This window comes from Capricornis sumatraensis, chromosome X (assembly GCF_032405125.1).
Source record: "Capricornis sumatraensis isolate serow.1 chromosome X, serow.2, whole genome shotgun sequence".
Classification (NCBI taxonomy): domain Eukaryota; kingdom Metazoa; phylum Chordata; class Mammalia; order Artiodactyla; family Bovidae; genus Capricornis; species Capricornis sumatraensis.
Genome location: NC_091092.1, coordinates 60787251 through 60810008, shown reverse-complemented (window position 1 = coordinate 60810008; position 22758 = coordinate 60787251).

Genomic DNA, 22758 nt, shown 5'->3' with positions numbered 1-22758 from the left:
TATCAAAAAGCAGAGATATCACTTTGCTGCCAGAGGTCCGTATGTCAAAGCGAAGGTTGTTTCAGTAGCCGAATATGGATGTGATTGTTAAACCATAAAGACAGCTGAGGACTGAATAATTGATGCTTTTGAACTGTGGTGGTAGAGAAGATTCCTGAGAGTCCCTTGGCCTGCAAGGTAATCAAACCCGTCAACCCTAACGGAAATCAATCCTGATTATTCACTAGAAGGACTGACATTGTAGCTGAAACTCCAGTTCTTTGTCCACCTGATGCAAAGAACTGACTCATTGGAAAAGATTCTGATGCTGGCAAGGAATGAAGGCCAGAGGAGAAGGAGATGACAGAGGATGAGATGGTTGCATGGCATCGGGGATTCGATGGACTTGAGTTTCAGCAAGCTCTGGGAGTTGGTGATGGACAGGGAAGCCTGGTGTGCTGCAGTCCATGGGGCTGCACAGAGTCATGTCGGGAGCCACGTCAGGCGTTACTGACAAAATGGAGGCACGGCCCAAAGCCCCTCTCTTTCTCCCACAAGCACGGACCTGGGATGAAGCAGTTGGGCCTTGTGATTCTGACTTTTTCTTTCCTCTCCTTGGCTGAGTTGACTACAAAGGAACATTAAGGTTCTTAATGTTCTTGAGAGGAGCACGAGAAGGCAGAAAGCCTTGTCTGCAGCTGTGCTCAGAGAAAAATTCATAAAGCTAATCCCTGACATTTGTTCAAGGACTTTTACAAAAGAGTGTTCCAGGATGAGCAAAGAGGTCAGCTTGAGGCCCCGGGAGGGATTGCTATCTGAAGCCTATTTGTGAGGAAAATGTTTATGGCAAAGGCATTTACTGAATTTAGAGCTTAGAAATAATTAAATAGTTAGAAGTTAAAGATTTAAGGAATGCTGTAATGGTAGCATATTTTATTATAGCTGATAGATTTAGGAAATTTAAAGATACTAATAGCTAGAAGCCTTTTTAAGAGATAGTGAGCTCAGGATGTTAGGGGCAAATAGGATTTAGAAAGATAAGAAACAAACGGAGGAATGTAGCATGAGTTACAATATAATCACAAGTTAACGATAGGACACATTAAGAAGAAGTAGATAATAGAAGGTAAAGCTGAGTCCGAGAGAATCGCTGAAGCAGGAACTCTGTTTGAAGAGCAACAATGATTTATGGAGATAATAAATCTGAATATGATAAGAAAACTGAAAATGTCAAACTTCTGACCTAATGCTTTTGTAAAAGTATAAAAGAAAACCTTAAACTTGAAATAAATGTGCAGTCCAGGAAAACTGAGAGGCTGCATGGTTACTCGCGGACACCATCGCTCCCTTCAGATTGAATCCCTGGCTGCTGGAGCTGGACTCTGGCAGAGTCGGGCACAACTGAACGACTGAAAAGAACTGATTGCAATAGGGAGAATGTTTTGAACACACGTTCTTAACATGTCTCAAAATGGAAGAGAAAATGATATTTCTTTAACATGAAAGGATAAGCAGGGTGAGCAACAACTCTGTGTGTGTGTGTGTGTGTGTGTGAGTTTGTGTATCTGTGTGTGTGTGTATGTGTGTGTGTGTGTGTGTGTGTGTGTGTGTCTGTGAGAGATGGGGCAAGAGGTGGGGATGGATGAACAGACAGCTTGATGGAGCAGTGTGACAAGAAGTGTTTCTTTCTGTAGTGAGCTGATTCTTAGAATGAGCTGTTAAGGGAGCCAGAAAGGTCTGACGCTTAGTGCTTGCTCAAGCTTGGGGGAAAGCTGAAGTTCAGAGGAGAGAAGGTTGGTTAAAGCTTAGCCAAGCCAAATCAGTGGGTATATTATGGATGACTGTGAGCACTTGGCCAGTCTCTGCTGTTGTTTAAGAGAGGCAAAGTCAGCCCTTAGACAGTATTGTTGTTACCAAAATTGCCAGTCCATGTGCTTGATGCAGAATGAGGCCCATCAAAACTTAAGGTTTGAGTTTGGGACAGGGAAAGGTTTATTACAGATTCATACAAGGATGAGGGTGGCTCTTGCCCTAAGAACCCAAAGTTACTGAACGTGTTCAGTAAGTATGTTTAACAGCAAAGGTTAGAGAAAGTTGTGGTAAGTTGTTTGAGACTTCGTGGTGTCACACCCTTTGTGCTTAAGGTTAGGTCATGGTCAGGTAATGATGTTCCTAAATATCTCTATCAGATGGATGTCATTTTCTGTCCTGACAAGAGAGGGCAAAGTCTCAAGGAACAACTTTCCCCATGAAATGTCCCATCCTGGTCAAACAGAAGCAGGTTTCAATTGGCAGCTCCTTCAGGGCAAGCTTCCCATATTCTACCCAGCTCTCATCCTCGATGGAGCCAGGTACCCAACACAATAGGTCCTGTCTCCTCAAGCTGTCCAACTGAGGAGACCAGTTCTCACAGACTGAGACCCAGAAAGATGGCCACCTGCTATTAAGTTGCAGAGACAGGGATGGGGGAGAGGTTCACCACTCCTCACGGCCTGGGCCAAGGCTAGTGGAGGGACTTAGTGAGGGCTCTGAATCACTAAAGGATGTAGTCCCCAGTCTATTCCCTGGGACCATCCAGCTCACCCACTGGCGCAACGTTGGGTGATCTCCAGGCCCTCCAAAAGCATGCCAGAATCTCTCTTCTCTCACTTTCCACCTGATGACCACCACACCACCCTTACTTAATCACTTCCCCAATGGTCCCTCATTGACAGTAACTGTGGGCAGGGCCCACTGAGGTGTTGATCAATAGCTGAGCAGGACAATGAATGGCCACTCCTTGACAGTTGGCGGCTTGTAAATGGGGCCACCTGAGGCACCAAGCAAGGCTGAGCCACACCTGTTGCCTAGGAACAGGGTGGGTTGAAAAGAAGCACACCAATGGCGAACTGCATAGGGCTGTGCTCACTCTGCTCTGTTACACTGTGCATAGAATAAGAATCACTGTGAGGTTAAGGTTTGTCAAAGTCGTTCTCAAGGTGGGCTGGCTTTCACATTCTTGTTGGCTTTGAAATATTAGCTATGCTATATGCGGCACATGTGATCACGTGGCAGCTGTGGGAGGGGCATATAGATGAGCACGGCTCACAGGCATGCCTGGCAATACAATGAAAAGAATGATGTACCAAAGTTAAAGAAGCCTGTGAAATCAAATCCTGATTAGGAACAGAGTCAATTAAACAGAGTAAAGCACACTGGACCCAACGTCTCCTTAGGTAACAGAGCAGCATGAGCACAGCCCTTAGCAGGTAGCCATTGCTGTGCCTGATGACTCCACATCCTGTTACTAAGCAACCGGTCTTGCCTAGCGATTGGACAGTGCAACCCTGGGCCCTGCCCATAAGCAACCAACTATCAATGAGGTACCTACTGGTACTTCTCCTGCTCAGCTATTGGTCAGCTCCACAGTGGGCCCTATCTGATGATCACTGTTAATGTGGGCCCACTGGGGAAGTGACTCACTCAAGAGTTAGGGGCAGAGTGGTAAACGGACTCTTGCCTTTGGGCACCTTCCTTTTCTTTTCTTCATTATTTTGTAAATCGGAAATGTATTTCTGGTAGATGGGGCAAGGTGAGTTTCCCTCCTCAATATGAGAGTTAAAGTGTCCCCAACAATATTAGTGGAGGAGGCATTTAACACTTTCTTTGCTCTGAAGTGTAATCTTATGGAGACGGTGTATAGATCTTGGGGCAAGGGACTGAAGATGCACCAAGCCTTGGGGTCTCTAAAGCTCATTGGAGTAGAAAAAACTTCCAACCTGTTCTTAATTACCTGCTTGTTCTTCAGTTCCTTAAGCCCCTCAAGAACCCCTGATAGGAAGAGGGTGGTCTAAAGATGAAGTGACTAGAGGACTCTGAAGTGCTGAAATGGGATGAAAAGTGTTTGGCAGAGGTTCATACAGGGATGGAGGGGGCAGGAGTGTGGAAGGGGGACATCCAAGTCCAAGAATAAAGGGCACTGAAGGAAAGTCTGAGGGTCATGAGAAGAAACACCATGCCCCTGAATCACCACTCCCCAGAATCAAACACACAGAGGGGTCAAGGGTGGGAAAGGTGTATCATGGCCTCCCTCAGCACCCACTAACCCATGTTGATGGGCACAGTGGTACATTGTGATGTCTAAGACCCTAAAGCCACCATTGGCTGGGGGAGTGCCTAGCTGACCAATCAGAGTGAAGGGTGTGGGTCCTCATTGTCCTGGGAAGGTATATATAGGGAGGTCAGAGGCAGAGATTCTGGGTTAGGCCACTTCATGGTGTCATCATGGCTACGGTAACCAGGAAGCCACGGCAGCCAAGAAGAGTTGCAGTGCGGTTTGCTTCCAGCATGAAAGGAAGAAAGAAGACCCTTTGGCAACGGAGATACAGAGGCAGTGTCAAGGTAAGATGATTCCATCGACACTCCCCAGGTTCTCCATTGACTTTGGTGCCCAAGACCTCTACACTGCCCTTGCCTGGCGCAAAAGTCCTCATCAGGCCACCTCCCTTTTCATGAAATCTCCCTTCCAACTCAGTTGTTATACTCTTTCCTCAAAACTCATACCCTTCTTTTGTCTTTCAAGGCACGAAATATGACCGTGAGCGTCAGAAGACCTCTAAAAGGAACCTTGAGAAAGAAAATCCGATCGTACGCCACTCCGTCGAAGAAGGTGAAGAAAACAAGAGAAGCAAACTGTTTTCTCCGTTCCTGTGCACGTGAGAACCTGAACCAAAGCCGCAAAAGGTACCAAACTAGGAGTCAGAGTCAAAGAAGGAGGCAGAATCAAAAGAGAAGATAAGCTCAGCCACCCCAGAATGAGAGACCCTGGAGAAGTACAACCTGGGCAGCCAGTAACTGAATAGAAAAGGTCAGACAGTTTAGAATTGTGTCTCCAGTGGTCTGCTTTCTTAGAAATGGTTAACCAGGAAAAGACTGACTCTCACACTAACATAGTAAACTGATGGCTGCGATTAAAATAAACATTGAATGGTGAGAAGATGATATTTGTGTGTGTGTGAATTTTCTGATGGGAAGGGAGGGAAGGAAGAAAAGAGGTGGGCACCTGAGTGGGGAGGGGTGCGCGGTCCCGAGAGATTGGGGGACAGACCCTGAGGTCCCCAGTTAGCCAGAGAGGAGAGGCCTGGACTGGGTCAGGAGTCTGCACTGAAGATGGTGAACCCTGCTTAGCAATTGATCTCAGCGGCAAGGAGTAGTGGTGTGGTGTTACTGCCATTGTTTGGGGTGTGGAATGACATTAGGGTCTAGATTGCCAGAACCCAGATGGGAAGAGGGTTTCACATGGGGATGGCGAATGTCATAGTTCCCCTGAGAGAGGCAGGCAGAAATCACATCCTGGCCACTTATGTCATAATGGGCTTTGTTGCATCACTCACCTTTGCTGTCAGCTAAAGGTGCTCAGGAGGCACAAAATGCTGATACAACTGAAACCCACAACCAGCACTCCCAAAGATTAAAATAATGTTTGGAGGGAACAGACCAAATATCACTTAGGCCACTGTTTTCCTAAGAAATTGGTGGGAGCAGTGTGTTCCCAAGGGCAGGGCAGTGGAGGTGGCCCAATCCCGGTGCAGAAGACAAACAGGATCACCACACACGGATAATCTTTTTGGGTGGTGGGCACCATGCAGTTTGTGGGATCTTAGTTCCCTGACCAGGGATTGAACCGGTTCCCCTTCCAGTGAAAGCATGGAGTCCTAACCCCTGGACAGCCAGAGAAGTCAGGACAGAGACTTTTGATACAAGTATTAACATGAGACTGAGTAAAAGCTGGTCTTATATGAATCATCATCCCCTAGTATTTCTAAATAACTACAGTCGTCAAACCTTCTTCCCCAAAAAAATCTTTTGTAGTCCAAGCTCTGCAAGTTTTTGTGGTTTAAATATAAGAGTATGGGGTATCTCATTTGAAGGCAAATTGGAAGTGGTCAAACAAGAGATGGCAAGGGTGAACGTCGACATTCTAGGAATCAGCGAACTAAAATGGACTGGAGTGGGTGAATTTAACTCAGATGACCATTATATCTAGTACTGCGGGCAGGAACTCCTCAGAAGACATGGAGTAGCCATCATAGTCAACAAAAGAGTCCGAAATGCAGTACTTGGACGCAATCTCACAAACGACAGAATGATCTCTGTTCGTCTCCAAGGCAAACCATTCAATAGCACAGTTATCCAAGTCTCTGCCCCAAGCAGTAACGCTGAAGAAACTGAAGTTGAACGGTTTTATGAAGACCTACAAGACCTTTTAGAACGAACCCCCCCCAAAAGATGTCCTTTTCATTAGAGGGGTCTGGAATGCAAAAGTAGGAAGTCAAGAAACACCTGGAGCAACAGGCAAATTTGGCCTTGGAGTGCAGAATGAAGCAGGGCAAAGACTAATAGAGTTTCGCCAAGAAAATGCACTGGTCACAGCAAATACCCTCTTCCAACAACACAAGTAAGACTCTACACATGGACATCACCAGATGGTCAACACCGAAATCAGATTGATTATATCCTTTGCCGCCAAAGATGGAGAAGCTCTATACAGTCAACAAAAACAAGACCAGGAGCAGACTGTGGCTCAGGTCATGAACTCCTTATTACCAAATCCAGAGTCAAATGGAAGAAAATAGGGAAAAACCACTAGAGCATTCAGGTATGACTTCAATCAAATCCCTTATGATTATGCAGTGGAAGTGAGAAATAGATTTAAGGGCCCAGATCTGATAGATAGAGTGCCTGATGAACTATGGAATGAGGTTGGTGACATTGTACAGGAGGCAGGGATCAAGACCACCCCCATGGAAAAGAAATGCAAAAAAGCACAATGGCTGTCTGGGGAGGCCTTACAAATAGCTGTGAAAAGAAGAGGAGCAAAAAGCAAAGGAGAAAAGCAAAGATATAAGCATCTGAATGCAGAGTTGGTGATGGACAGGGAGGCCTGGCGTGCTGTGACTCATGGGGTCACAAAGAGTTGGACACGACTGAGCGACTGAAGCGAACTAACGGGGAAACACACATGACACCAAAGAATTTATGTCTATTTTTGCCATTAAATAAAACAAATGCAGACTAATGTGAGAAGGAACTGTATTTGACACGACAATGGTGAGAGGGCCATTGCCCACACAGCAAAAGTAATGGTGAAAATTCTCCAAGATAAGCTTCAACAGTACGTAGACCAAGAACATTCCGATGTTTAAGCTGCATTGAGAAAAGGCAGAGGAACAAGAGATGCAATTGCCAACATCGGTTGGTTCATAGAAAAAGCAAGAGACATCCAGAGAAACATCTACTTCTGCTTTGCCAACTATGCCACAGCATTTGACTGGTGGATCACATCAAATTGTGGGCAATACTCAAAGAGATCGGTATACCTGACCAACTTCCCTGACTCTTGAGAAATCTGTATGCACGTCAAGAAGCAACATTTAGAACTGGACATGGAACAATGACTGGTTCCAAACTGGGAAAGGAGTACATCAAGGCTGTACATTGTAACCTTGCTTACTTAACTTATATTCAGAGTACATCATGTAAATATCAGATTGGATGAAGCACAAGATGGAATGAAGATTGCCAGGAGAAATATGAATAAATTCAGAAATGCAGACAACACCACGCTTAAGGCAGAAAGCATAAAGAAACCAAAGACCATCTTGATGAGGGTGAAAGAGGATAGAGAGAAAGCTAACTTAAATCAACATCTGAAAAACCAAGGTCATGGCATCCGGTCCAATCATGTTATGGCAAATAGAGGGGGAGACAATGGAAACAGTGACAGACTTTATTTTCGTGGGCTTCAACATCACAGCAGATGCTGACTGCAGCCATGAAATTAAAACTCACTTGCTCCATGGAAGAAAAGCCATGACTGACCCAGAAAGCATATCAAAAAGCAGAGATATCACTTTGCTGCCAGAGGTCCGTATGTCAAAGCGAAGGTTGTTTCAGTAGCCGAATATGGATGTGATTGTTAAACCATAAAGACAGCTGAGGACTGAATAATTGATGCTTTTGAACTGTGGTGGTAGAGAAGATTCCTGAGAGTCCCTTGGCCTGCAAGGTAATCAAACCCGTCAACCCTAACGGAAATCAATCCTGATTATTCACTAGAAGGACTGACATTGTAGCTGAAACTCCAGTTCTTTGTCCACCTGATGCAAAGAACTGACTCATTGGAAAAGATTCTGATGCTGGCAAGGAATGAAGGCCAGAGGAGAAGGAGATGACAGAGGATGAGATGGTTGCATGGCATCGGGGATTCGATGGACTTGAGTTTCAGCAAGCTCTGGGAGTTGGTGATGGACAGGGAAGCCTGGTGTGCTGCAGTCCATGGGGCTGCACAGAGTCATGTCGGGAGCCACGTCAGGCGTTACTGACAAAATGGAGGCACGGCCCAAAGCCCCTCTCTTTCTCCCACAAGCACGGACCTGGGATGAAGCAGTTGGGCCTTGTGATTCTGACTTTTTCTTTCCTCTCCTTGGCTGAGTTGACTACAAAGGAACATTAAGGTTCTTAATGTTCTTGAGAGGAGCACGAGAAGGCAGAAAGCCTTGTCTGCAGCTGTGCTCAGAGAAAAATTCATAAAGCTAATCCCTGACATTTGTTCAAGGACTTTTACAAAAGAGTGTTCCAGGATGAGCAAAGAGGTCAGCTTGAGGCCCCGGGAGGGATTGCTATCTGAAGCCTATTTGTGAGGAAAATGTTTATGGCAAAGGCATTTACTGAATTTAGAGCTTAGAAATAATTAAATAGTTAGAAGTTAAAGATTTAAGGAATGCTGTAATGGTAGCATATTTTATTATAGCTGATAGATTTAGGAAATTTAAAGATACTAATAGCTAGAAGCCTTTTTAAGAGATAGTGAGCTCAGGATGTTAGGGGCAAATAGGATTTAGAAAGATAAGAAACAAACGGAGGAATGTAGCATGAGTTACAATATAATCACAAGTTAACGATAGGACACATTAAGAAGAAGTAGATAATAGAAGGTAAAGCTGAGTCCGAGAGAATCGCTGAAGCAGGAACTCTGTTTGAAGAGCAACAATGATTTATGGAGATAATAAATCTGAATATGATAAGAAAACTGAAAATGTCAAACTTCTGACCTAATGCTTTTGTAAAAGTATAAAAGAAAACCTTAAACTTGAAATAAATGTGCAGTCCAGGAAAACTGAGAGGCTGCATGGTTACTCGCGGACACCATCGCTCCCTTCAGATTGAATCCCTGGCTGCTGGAGCTGGACTCTGGCAGAGTCGGGCACAACTGAACGACTGAAAAGAACTGATTGCAATAGGGAGAATGTTTTGAACACACGTTCTTAACATGTCTCAAAATGGAAGAGAAAATGATATTTCTTTAACATGAAAGGATAAGCAGGGTGAGCAACAACTCTGTGTGTGTGTGTGTGTGTGTGTGTGAGTTTGTGTATCTGTGTGTGTGTGTGTATGTGTGTGTGTGTGTGTGTGTGTGTGTGTCTGTGAGAGATGGGGCAAGAGGTGGGGATGGATGAACAGACAGCTTGATGGAGCAGTGTGACAGGAAGTGTTTCTTTCTGTAGTGAGCTGATTCTTAGAATGAGCTGTTAAGGGAGCCAGAAAGGTCTGACGCTTAGTGCTTGCTCAAGCTTGGGGGAAAGCTGAAGTTCAGAGGAGAGAAGGTTGGTTAAAGCTTAGCCAAGCCAAATCAGTGGGTATATTATGGATGACTGTGAGCACTTGGCCAGTCTCTGCTGTTGTTTAAGAGAGGCAAAGTCAGCCCTTAGACAGTATTGTTGTTACCAAAATTGCCAGTCCATGTGCTTGATGCAGAATGAGGCCCATCAAAACTTAAGGTTTGAGTTTGGGACAGGGAAAGGTTTATTACAGATTCATACAAGGATGAGGGTGGCTCTTGCCCTAAGAACCCAAAGTTACTGAACGTGTTCAGTAAGTATGTTTAACAGCAAAGGTTAGAGAAAGTTGTGGTAAGTTGTTTGAGACTTCGTGGTGTCACACCCTTTGTGCTTAAGGTTAGGTCATGGTCAGGTAATGATGTTCCTAAATATCTCTATCAGATGGATGTCATTTTCTGTCCTGACAAGAGAGGGCAAAGTCTCAAGGAACAACTTTCCCCATGAAATGTCCCATCCTGGTCAAACAGAAGCAGGTTTCAATTGGCAGCTCCTTCAGGGCAAGCTTCCCATATTCTACCCAGCTCTCATCCTCGATGGAGCCAGGTACCCAACACAATAGGTCCTGTCTCCTCAAGCTGTCCAACTGAGGAGACCAGTTCTCACAGATTGAGACCCAGAAAGATGGCCACCTGCTATTAAGTTGCAGAGACAGGGATGGGGGAGAGGTTCACCACTCCTCACGGCCTGGGCCAAGGCTAGTGGAGGGACTTAGTGAGGGCTCTGAATCACTAAAGGATGTAGTCCCCAGTCTATTCCCTGGGACCATCCAGCTCACCCACTGGCGCAACGTTGGGTGATCTCCAGGCCCTCCAAAAGCATGCCAGAATCTCTCTTCTCTCACTTTCCACCTGATGACCACCACACCACCCTTACTTAATCACTTCCCCAATGGTCCCTCATTGACAGTAACTGTGGGCAGGGCCCACTGAGGTGTTGATCAATAGCTGAGCAGGACAATGAATGGCCACTCCTTGACAGTTGGCGGCTTGTAAATGGGGCCACCTGAGGCACCAAGCAAGGCTGAGCCACACCTGTTGCCTAGGAACAGGGTGGGTTGAAAAGAAGCACACCAATGGCGAACTGCATAGGGCTGTGCTCACTCTGCTCTGTTACACTGTGCATAGAATAAGAATCACTGTGAGGTTAAGGTTTGTCAAAGTCGTTCTCAAGGTGGGCTGGCTTTCACATTCTTGTTGGCTTTGAAATATTAGCTATGCTATATGCGGCACATGTGATCACGTGGCAGCTGTGGGAGGGGCATATAGATGAGCACGGCTCACAGGCATGCCTGGCAATACAATGAAAAGAATGATGTACCAAAGTTAAAGAAGCCTGTGAAATCAAATCCTGATTAGGAACAGAGTCAATTAAACAGAGTAAAGCACACTGGACCCAACGTCTCCTTAGGTAACAGAGCAGCATGAGCACAGCCCTTAGCAGGTAGCCATTGCTGTGCCTGATGACTCCACATCCTGTTACTAAGCAACCGGTCTTGCCTAGCGATTGGACAGTGCAACCCTGGGCCCTGCCCATAAGCAACCAACTATCAATGAGGTACCTACTGGTACTTCTCCTGCTCAGCTATTGGTCAGCTCCACAGTGGGCCCTATCTGATGATCACTGTTAATGTGGGCCCACTGGGGAAGTGACTCACTCAAGAGTTAGGGGCACAGTGGTAAACGGACTCTTGCCTTTGGGCACCTTCCTTTTCTTTTCTTCATTATTTTGTAAATCGGGAATGTATTTCTGGTAGATGGGGCAAGGTGAGTTTCCCTCCTCAATATGAGAGTTGAAGTGTCCCCAACAATATTAGTGGAGGAGGCATTTAACACTTTCTTTGCTCTGAAGTGTAATCTTATGGAGACGGTGTATAGATCTTGGGGCAAGGGACTGAAGATGCACCAAGCCTTGGGGTCTCTAAAGCTCATTGGAGTAGAAAAAACTTCCAACCTGTTCTTAATTACCTGCTTGTTCTTCAGTTCCTTAAGCCCCTCAAGAACCCCTGATAGGAAGAGGGTGGTCTAAAGATGAAGTGACTAGAGGACTCTGAAGTGCTGAAATGGGATGAAAAGTGTTTGGCAGAGGTTCATACAGGGATGGAGGGGGCAGGAGTGTGGAAGGGGGACATCCAAGTCCAAGAATAAAGGGCACTGAAGGAAAGTCTGAGGGTCATGAGAATAAACACCATGCCCCTGAATCACCACTCCCCAGAATCAAACACACAGAGAGGTCAAGGGTGGGAAAGGTGTATCATGGCCTCCCTCAGCACCCACTAACCCATGTTGATGGGCACAGTGGTACATTGTGATGTCTAAGACCCCAAAGCCACCATTGGCTGGGGGAGTGCCTAGCTGACCAATCAGAGTGAAGGGTGTGGCTCCTCATTGTCCTGGGAAGGTATATATAGGGAGGTCAGAGGCAGAGATTCTGGGTTAGGCCACTTCATGGTGTCATCATGGCTACGGTAACCAGGAAGCCACGGCAGCCAAGAAGAGTTGCAGTGCGGTTTGCTTCCAGCATGAAAGGAAGAAAGAAGACCCTTTGGCAACGGAGATACAGAGGCAGTGTCAAGGTAAGATGATTCCATCGACACTCCCCAGGTTCTCCATTGACTTTGGTGCCCAAGACCTCTACACTGCCCTTGCCTGGCGCAAAAGTCCTCATCAGGCCACCTCCCTTTTCATGAAATCTCCCTTCCAACTCAGTTGTTATACTCTTTCCTCAAAACTCATACCCTTCTTTTGTCTTTCAAGGCACGAAATATGACCGTGAGCGTCAGAAGACCTCTAAAAGGAACCTTGAGAAAGAAAATCCGATCGTACGCCACTCCGTCGAAGAAGGTGAAGAAAACAAGAGAAGCAAACTGTTTTCTCCGTTCCTGTGCACGTGAGAACCTGAACCAAAGCCGCAAAAGGTACCAAACTAGGAGTCAGAGTCAAAGAAGGAGGCAGAATCAAAAGAGAAGATAAGCTCAGCCACCCCAGAATGAGAGACCCTGGAGAAGTACAACCTGGGCAGCCAGTAACTGAATAGAAAAGGTCAGACAGTTTAGAATTGTGTCTCCAGTGGTCTGCTTTCTTAGAAATGGTTAACCAGGAAAAGACTGACTCTCACACTAACATAGTAAACTGATGGCTGCGATTAAAATAAACATTGAATGGTGAGAAGATGATATTTGTGTGTGTGTGAATTTTCTGATGGGAAGGGAGGGAAGGAAGAAAAGAGGTGGGCACCTGAGTGGGGAGGGGTGCGCGGTCCCGAGAGATTGGGGGACAGACCCTGAGGTCCCCAGTTAGCCAGAGAGGAGAGGCCTGGACTGGGTCAGGAGTCTGCACTGAAGATGGTGAACCCTGCTTAGCAATTGATCTCAGCGGCAAGGAGTAGTGGTGTGGTGTTACTGCCATTGTTTGGGGTGTGGAATGACATTAGGGTCTAGATTGCCAGAACCCAGATGGGAAGAGGGTTTCACATGGGGATGGCGAATGTCATAGTTCCCCTGAGAGAGGCAGGCAGAAATCACATCCTGGCCACTTATGTCATAATGGGCTTTGTTGCATCACTCACCTTTGCTGTCAGCTAAAGGTGCTCAGGAGGCACAAAATGCTGATACAACTGAAACCCACAACCAGCACTCCCAAAGATTAAAATAATGTTTGGAGGGAACAGACCAAATATCACTTAGGCCACTGTTTTCCTAAGAAATTGGTGGGAGCAGTGTGTTCCCAAGGGCAGGGCAGTGGAGGTGGCCCAATCCCGGTGCAGAAGACAAACAGGATCACCACACACGGATAATCTTTTTGGGTGGTGGGCACCATGCAGTTTGTGGGATCTTAGTTCCCTGACCAGGGATTGAACCGGTTCCCCTTCCAGTGAAAGCATGGAGTCCTAACCCCTGGACAGCCAGAGAAGTCAGGACAGAGACTTTTGATACAAGTATTAACATGAGACTGAGTAAAAGCTGGTCTTATATGAATCATCATCCCCTAGTATTTCTAAATAACTACAGTCGTCAAACCTTCTTCCCCCAAAAAATCTTTTGTAGTCCAAGCTCTGCAAGTTTTTGTGGTTTAAATATAAGAGTATGGGGTATCTCATTTGAAGGCAAATTGGAAGTGGTCAAACAAGAGATGGCAAGGGTGAACGTCGACATTCTAGGAATCAGCGAACTAAAATGGACTGGAGTGGGTGAATTTAACTCAGATGACCATTATATCTAGTACTGCGGGCAGGAACTCCTCAGAAGACATGGAGTAGCCATCATAGTCAACAAAAGAGTCCGAAATGCAGTACTTGGACGCAATCTCACAAACGACAGAATGATCTCTGTTCGTCTCCAAGGCAAACCATTCAATAGCACAGTTATCCAAGTCTCTGCCCCAAGCAGTAACGCTGAAGAAACTGAAGTTGAACGGTTTTATGAAGACCTACAAGACCTTTTAGAACGAACCCCCCCCAAAAGATGTCCTTTTCATTAGAGGGGTCTGGAATGCAAAAGTAGGAAGTCAAGAAACACCTGGAGCAACAGGCAAATTTGGCCTTGGAGTGCAGAATGAAGCAGGGCAAAGACTAATAGAGTTTCGCCAAGAAAATGCACTGGTCACAGCAAATACCCTCTTCCAACAACACAAGTAAGACTCTACACATGGACATCACCAGATGGTCAACACCGAAATCAGATTGATTATATCCTTTGCCGCCAAAGATGGAGAAGCTCTATACAGTCAACAAAAACAAGACCAGGAGCAGACTGTGGCTCAGGTCATGAACTCCTTATTACCAAATCCAGAGTCAAATGGAAGAAAATAGGGAAAAACCACTAGAGCATTCAGGTATGACTTCAATCAAATCCCTTATGATTATGCAGTGGAAGTGAGAAATAGATTTAAGGGCCCAGATCTGATAGATAGAGTGCCTGATGAACTATGGAATGAGGTTGGTGACATTGTACAGGAGGCAGGGATCAAGACCACCCCCATGGAAAAGAAATGCAAAAAAGCACAATGGCTGTCTGGGGAGGCCTTACAAATAGCTGTGAAAAGAAGAGGAGCAAAAAGCAAAGGAGAAAAGCAAAGATATAAGCATCTGAATGCAGAGTTGGTGATGGACAGGGAGGCCTGGCGTGCTGTGACTCATGGGGTCACAAAGAGTTGGACACGACTGAGCGACTGAAGCGAACTAACGGGGAAACACACATGACACCAAAGAATTTATGTCTATTTTTGCCATTAAATAAAACAAATGCAGACTAATGTGAGAAGGAACTGTATTTGACACGACAATGGTGAGAGGGCCATCGCCCACACAGCAAAAGTAATGGTGAAAATTCTCCAAGATAAGCTTCAACAGTACGTAGACCAAGAACATTCCGATGTTTAAGCTGCATTGAGAAAAGGCAGAGGAACAAGAGATGCAATTGCCAACATCGGTTGGTTCATAGAAAAAGCAAGAGACATCCAGAGAAACATCTACTTCTGCTTTGCCAACTATGCCACAGCATTTGACTGGTGGATCACATCAAATTGTGGGCAATACTCAAAGAGATCGGTATACCTGACCAACTTCCCTGACTCTTGAGAAATCTGTATGCACGTCAAGAAGCAACATTTAGAACTGGACATGGAACAATGACTGGTTCCAAACTGGGAAAGGAGTACATCAAGGCTGTACATTGTAACCTTGCTTACTTAACTTATATTCAGAGTACATCATGTAAATATCAGATTGGATGAAGCACAAGATGGAATGAAGATTGCCAGGAGAAATATGAATAAATTCAGAAATGCAGACAACACCACGCTTAAGGCAGAAAGCATAAAGAAACCAAAGACCATCTTGATGAGGGTGAAAGAGGATAGAGAGAAAGCTAACTTAAATCAACATCCGAAAAACCAAGGTCATGGCATCCGGTCCAATCATGTTATGGCAAATAGAGGGGGAGACAATGGAAACAGTGACAGACTTTATTTTCGTGGGCTTCAACATCACAGCAGATGCTGACTGCAGCCATGAAATTAAAAGTCACTTGCTCCATGGAAGAAAAGCCATGACTGACCCAGAAAGCATATCAAAAAGCAGAGATATCACTTTGCTGCCAGAGGTCCGTATGTCAAAGCGAAGGTTGTTTCAGTAGCCGAATATGGATGTGATTGTTAAACCATAAAGACAGCTGAGGACTGAATAATTGATGCTTTTGAACTGTGGTGGTAGAGAAGATTCCTGAGAGTCCCTTGGCCTGCAAGGTAATCAAACCCGTCAACCCTAACGGAAATCAATCCTGATTATTCACTAGAAGGACTGACATTGTAGCTGAAACTCCAGTTCTTTGTCCACCTGATGCAAAGAACTGACTCATTGGAAAAGATTCTGATGCTGGCAAGGAATGAAGGCCAGAGGAGAAGGAGATGACAGAGGATGAGATGGTTGCATGGCATCGGGGATTCGATGGACTTGAGTTTCAGCAAGCTCTGGGAGTTGGTGATGGACAGGGAAGCCTGGTGTGCTGCAGTCCATGGGGCTGCACAGAGTCATGTCGGGAGCCACGTCAGGCGTTACTGACAAAATGGAGGCACGGCCCAAAGCCCCTCTCTTTCTCCCACAAGCACGGACCTGGGATGAAGCAGTTGGGCCTTGTGATTCTGACTTTTTCTTTCCTCTCCTTGGCTGAGTTGACTACAAAGGAACATTAAGGTTCTTAATGTTCTTGAGAGGAGCACGAGAAGGCAGAAAGCCTTGTCTGCAGCTGTGCTCAGAGAAAAATTCATAAAGCTAATCCTTGACATTTGTTCAAGGACTTTTACAAAAGAGTGTTCCAGGATGAGCAAAGAGGTCAGCTTGAGGCCCCGGGAGGGATTGCTATCTGAAGCCTATTTGTGAGGAAAATGTTTATGGCAAAGGCATTTACTGAATTTAGAGCTTAGAAATAATTAAATAGTTAGAAGTTAAAGATTTAAGGAATGCTGTAATGGTAGCATATTTTATTATAGCTGATAGATTTAGGAAATTTAAAGATACTAATAGCTAGAAGCCTTTTTAAGAGATAGTGAGCTCAGGATGTTAGGGGCAAATAGGATTTAGAAAGATAAGAAACAAACGGAGGAATGTAGCATGAGTTACAATATAATCACAAGTTAACGATAGGACACATTAAGAGGAAGTAGATAATAGAAGGTAAAGCTGAGTCCGAGAGAATCGCTGAAGCAGGAACTCTGTTTGAAGAGCAACAATGATTTATGGAGATAATAAATCTGAATATGATAAGAAAACTGAAAATGTCAAACTTCTGACCTAATGCTTTTGTAAAAGTATAAAAGAAAACCTTAAACTTGAAATAAATGTGCAGTCCAGGAAAACTGAGAGGCTGCATGGTTACTCGCGGACACCATCGCTCCCTTCAGATTGAATCCCTGGCTGCTGGAGCTGGACTCTGGCAGAGTCGGGCACAACTGAACGACTGAAAAGAACTGATTGCAATAGGGAGAATGTTTTGAACACACGTTCTTAACATGTCTCAAAATGGAAGAGAAAATGATATTTCTTTAACATGAAAGGATAAGCAGGGTGAGCAACAACTCTGTGTGTGTGTGTGTGTGTGTGTGAGTTTGTGTATCTGTGTGTGTGTGTGTGTGTGTGTGTGTGTGTGTGTGTGTGTGTGTCTGTGAGAGATGGGGCAAGAGGTGGGGATGGATGAACAGACAGCTTGATGGAGCAGTGTGACAGGAAGTGTTTCTTTCTGTAGTGAGCTGATTCTTAGAATGAGCTGTTAAGGGAGCCAGAAAGGTCTGACGCTTAGTGCTTGCTCAAGCTTGGGGGAAAGCTGAAGTTCAGAGGAGAGAAGGTTGGTTAAAGCTTAGCCAAGCCAAATCAGTGGGTATATTATGGATGACTGTGAGCACTTGGCCAGTCTCTGCTGTTGTTTAAGAGAGGCAAAGTCAGCCCTTAGACAGTATTGTTGTTACCAAAATTGCCAGTCCATGTGCTTGATGCAGAATGAGGCCCATCAAAACTTAAGGTTTGAGTTTGGGACAGGGAAAGGTTTATTACAGATTCATACAAGGATGAGGGTGGCTCTTGCCCTAAGAACCCAAAGTTACTGAACGTGTTCAGTAAGTATGTTTAACAGCAAAGGTTAGAGAAAGTTGTGGTAAGTTGTTTGAGACTTCGTGGTGTCACACCCTTTGTGCTTAAGGTTAGGTCATGGTCAGGTAATGATGTTCCTAAATATCTCTATCAGATGGATGTCATTTTCTGTCCTGACAAGAGAGGGCAAAGTCTCAAGGAACAACTTTCCCCATGAAATGTCCCATCCTGGTCAAACAGAAACAGGTTTCAATTGGCAGCTCCTTCAGGGCAAGCTTCCCATATTCTACCCAGCTCTCATCCTCGATGGAGCCAGGTACCCAACACAATAGGTCCTGTCTCCTCAAGCTGTCCAACTGAGGAGACCAGTTCTCACAGACTGAGACCCAGAAAGATGGCCACCTGCTATTAAGTTGCAGAGACAGGGATGGGGGAGAGGTTCACCGCTCCTCACGGCCTGGGCCAAGGCTAGTGGAGGGACTTAGTGAGGGCTCTGAATCACTAAAGGATGTAGTCCCCAGTCTATTCCCTGGGACCATCCAGCTCACCCACTGGCGCAATGTTGGGTGATCTCCAGGCCCTCCAAAAGCATGCCAGAATCTCTCTTCTCTCACTTTCCACCTGATGACCACCACACCACCCTTACTTAATCACTTCCCCAATGGTCCCTCATTGACAGTAACTGTGGGCAGGGCCCACTGAGGTGTTGATCAATAGCTGAGCAGGACAATGAATGGCCACTCCTTGACAGTTGGCGGCTTGTAAATGGGGCCACATGAGGCACCAAGCAAGGCTGAGCCACACCTGTTGCCTAGGAACAGGGTGGGTTGAAAAGAAGCACACCAATGGCGAACTGCATAGGGCTGTGCTCACTCTGCTCTGTTACACTGTGCATAGAATAAGAATCACTGTGAGGTTAAGGTTTGTCAAAGTCGTTCTCAAGGTGGGCTGGCTTTCACATTCTTGTTGGCTTTGAAATATTAGCTATGCTATATGCGGCACATGTGATCATGTGGCAGCTGTGGGAGGGGCATATAGATGAGCACGGCTCACAGGCATGCCTGGCAATACAATGAAAAGAATGATGTACCAAAGTTAAAGAAGCCTGTGAAATCAAATCCTGATTAGGAACAGAGTCAATTAAACAGAGTAAAGCACACTGGACCCAACGTCTCCTTAGGTAACAGAGCAGCATGAGCACAGCCCTTAGCAGGTAGCCATTGCTGTGCCTGATGACTCCACATCCTGTTACTAAGCAACCGGTCTTGCCTAGCAATTGGACAGTGCAACCCTGGGCCCTGCCCATAAGCAACCAACTATCAATGAGGTACCTACTGGTACTTCTCCTGCTCAGCTATTGGTCAGCTCCACAGTGGGCCCTATCTGATGATCACTGTTAATGTGGGCCCACTGGGGAAGTGACTCACTCAAGAGTTAGGGGCAGAGTGGTAAACGGACTCTTGCCTTTGGGCACCTTCCTTTTCTTTTCTTCATTTTTTTGTAAATCGGGAATGTATTTCTGGTAGATGGGGCAAGGTGAGTTTCCCTCCTCAATATGAGAGTTGAAGTGTCCCCAACAATATTAGTGGAGGAGGCATTTAACACTTTCTTTGCTCTGAAGTGTAATCTTATGGAGACGGTGTATAGATCTTGGGGCAACGGACTGAAGATGCACCAAGCCTTGGGGTCTCTAAAGCTCATTGGAGTAGAAAAAACTTCCAACCTGTTCTTAATTACCTGCTTGTTCTTCAGTTCCTTAAGCCCCTCAAGAACCCCTGATAGGAAGAGGGTGGTCTAAAGATGAAGTGACTAGAGGACTCTGAAGTGCTGAAATGGGATGAAAAGTGTTTGGCAGAGGTTCATACAGGGATGGAGGGGGCAGGAGTGTGGAAGGGGGACATCCAAGTCCAAGAATAAAGGGCACTGAAGGAAAGTCTGAGGGTCATGAGAAGAAACACCATGCCCCTGAATCACCACTGCCCAGAATCAAACACACAGAGGGGTCAAGGGTGGGAAAGGTGTATCATGGCCTCCCTCAGCACCCACTAACCCATGTTGATGGGCACAGTGGTACATTGTGATGTCTAAGACCCCAAAGCCACCATTGGCTGGGGGAGTGCCTAGCTGACCAATCAGAGTGAAGGGTGTGGCTCCTCATTGTCCTGGGAAGGTATATATAGGGAGGTCAGAGGCAGAGATTCTGGGTTAGGCCACTTCATGGTGTCATCATGGCTACGGTAACCAGGAAGCCACGGCAGCCAAGAAGAGTTGCAGTGCGGTTTGCTTCCAGCATGAAAGGAAGAAAGAAGACCCTTTGGCAACGGAGATACAGAGGCAGTGTCAAGGTAAGATGATTCCATCGACACTCCCCAGGTTCTCCATTGACTTTGGTGCCCAAGACCTCTACACTGCCCTTGCCTGGCGCAAAAGTCCTCATCAGGCCACCTCCCTTTTCATGAAATCTCCCTTCCAACTCAGTTGTTATACTCTTTCCTCAAAACTCATACCCTTCTTTTGTCTTTCAAGGCACGAAATATGACCGTGAGCGTCAGAAGACCTCTAAAAGGAACCTTGAGAAAGAAAATCCGATCGTACGCCACTCCGTCGAAGAAGGTGAAGAAAACAAGAGAAGCAAACTGTTTTCTCCGTTCCTGTGCACGTGAGAACCTGAACCAAAGCTGCAAAAGGTACCAAACTAGGAGTCAGAGTCAAAGAAGGAGGCAGAATCAAAAGAGAAGATAAGCTCAGCCACCCCAGAATGAGAGACCCTGGAGAAGTACAACCTGGGCAGCCAGTAACTGAATAGAAAAGGTCAGACAGTTTAGAATTGTGTCTCCAGTGGTCTGCTTTCTTAGCAATGGTTAACCAGGAAAAGACTGACTCTCACACTAACATAGTAAACTGATGGCTGCGATTAAAATAAACATCGAATGGTGAGAAGATGATATTTGTGTGTGTGTGAATTTTCTGATGGGAAGGGAGGGAAGGAAGAAAAGAGGTGGGCACCTGAGTGGGGAGGGGTGCGCGGTCCCGAGAGATTGGGGGACAGACCCTGAGGTCCCCAGTTAGCCAGAGAGGAGAGGCCTGGACTGGGTCAGGAGTCTGCACTGAAGATGGCGAACCCTGCTTAGCAATTGATCTCAGCGGCAAGGAGTAGTGGTGTGGTGTTACTGCCATTGTTTGGGGTGTGGAATGACATTAGGGTCTAGATTGCCAGAACCCAGATGGGAAGAGGGTTTCACATGGGGATGGTGAATGTCATAGTTCCCATGAGAGAGGCAGGCAGAAATCACATCCTGGCCACTTATGTCATAATGGGCTTTGTTGCATCACTCACCTTTGCTGTCAGCTAAAGGTGCTCAGGAGGCACAAAATGCTGATACAACTGAAACCCACAACCAGCACTCCCAAAGATTAAAATAATGTTTGGAGGGAACAGACCAAATATCACTTAGGCCACTGTTTTCCTAAGAAATTGGTGGGAGCAGTGTGTTCCCAAGGGCAGGGCAGTGGAGGTGGCCCAATCCCGGTGCAGAAGACAAACAGGATCACCACACACGGATAATCTTTTTGGGTGGTGGGCACCATGCAGTTTGTGGGATCTTAGTTCCCTGACCAGGGATTGAACCGGTTCCCCTTCCAGTGAAAGCATGGAGTCCTAACCCCTGGACAGCCAGAGAAGTCAGGACAGAGACTTTTGATACAAGTATTAACATGAGACTGAGTAAAAGCTGGTCTTATATGAATCATCATCCCCTAGTATTTCTAAATAACTACAGTCGTCAAACCTTCTTCCCCAAAAAAATCTTTTGTAGTCCAAGCTCTGCAAGTTTTTGTGGCTTAAATATAAGAGTATGGGGTATCTCATTTGAAGGCAAATTGGAAGTGGTCAAACAAGAGATGGCAAGGGTGAACGTCGACATTCTAGGAATCAGCGAACTAAAATGGACTGGAATGGGTGAATTTAACTCAGATGACCATTATATCTAGTACTGCGGGCAGGAACTCCTCAGAAGACATGGAGTAGCCATCATAGTCAACAAAAGAGTCCGAAATGCAGTACTTGGACGCAATCTCACAAACGACAGAATGATCTCTGTTCGTCTCCAAGGCAAACCATTCAATAGCACAGTTATCCAAGTCTCTGCCCCAAGCAGTAACGCTGAAGAAACTGAAGTTGAACGGTTTTATGAAGACCTACAAGACCTTTTAGAATGAACCCCCCCCCCAAAAGATGTCCTTTTCATTAGAGGGGTCTGGAATGCAAAAGTAGGAAGTCAAGAAACACCTGGAGCAACAGGCAAATTTGGCCTTGGAGTGCAGAATGAAGCAGGGCAAAGACTAATAGAGTTTTGCCAAGAAAATGCACTGGTCACAGCAAATACCCTCTTCCAACAACACAAGTAAGACTCTACACATGGACATCACCAGATGGTCAACACCGAAATCAGATTGATTATATCCTTTGCCGCCAAAGATGGAGAAGCTCTATACAGTCAACAAAAACAAGACCAGGAGCAGACTGTGGCTCAGGTCATGAACTCCTTATTACCAAATCCAGACTCAAATGGAAGAAAATAGGGAAAAACCACTAGAGCATTCAGGTATGACTTCAATCAAATCCCTTATGCTTATGCAGTGGAAGTGAGAAATAGATTTAAGGGCCCAGATCTGATAGATAGAGTGCCTGATGAACTATGGAATGAGGTTGGTGACATTGTACAGGAGGCAGGGATCAAGACCACCCCCATGGAAAAGAAATGCAAAAAAGCACAATGGCTGTCTGGGGAGGCCTTACAAATAGCTGTGAAAAGAAGAGGAGCAAAAAGCAAAGGAGAAAAGCAAAGATATAAGCATCTGAATGCAGAGTTGGTGATGGACAGGGAGGCCTGGCGTGCTGTGACTCATGGGGTCACAAAGAGACGGACACGATTGAGCGACTGAAGTGAACTAACGGGGAAACACACATGACACCAAAGAATTTATGTCTATTTTTGCCATTAAATAAAACAAATGCAGACTAATGTGAGAAGGAACTGTATTT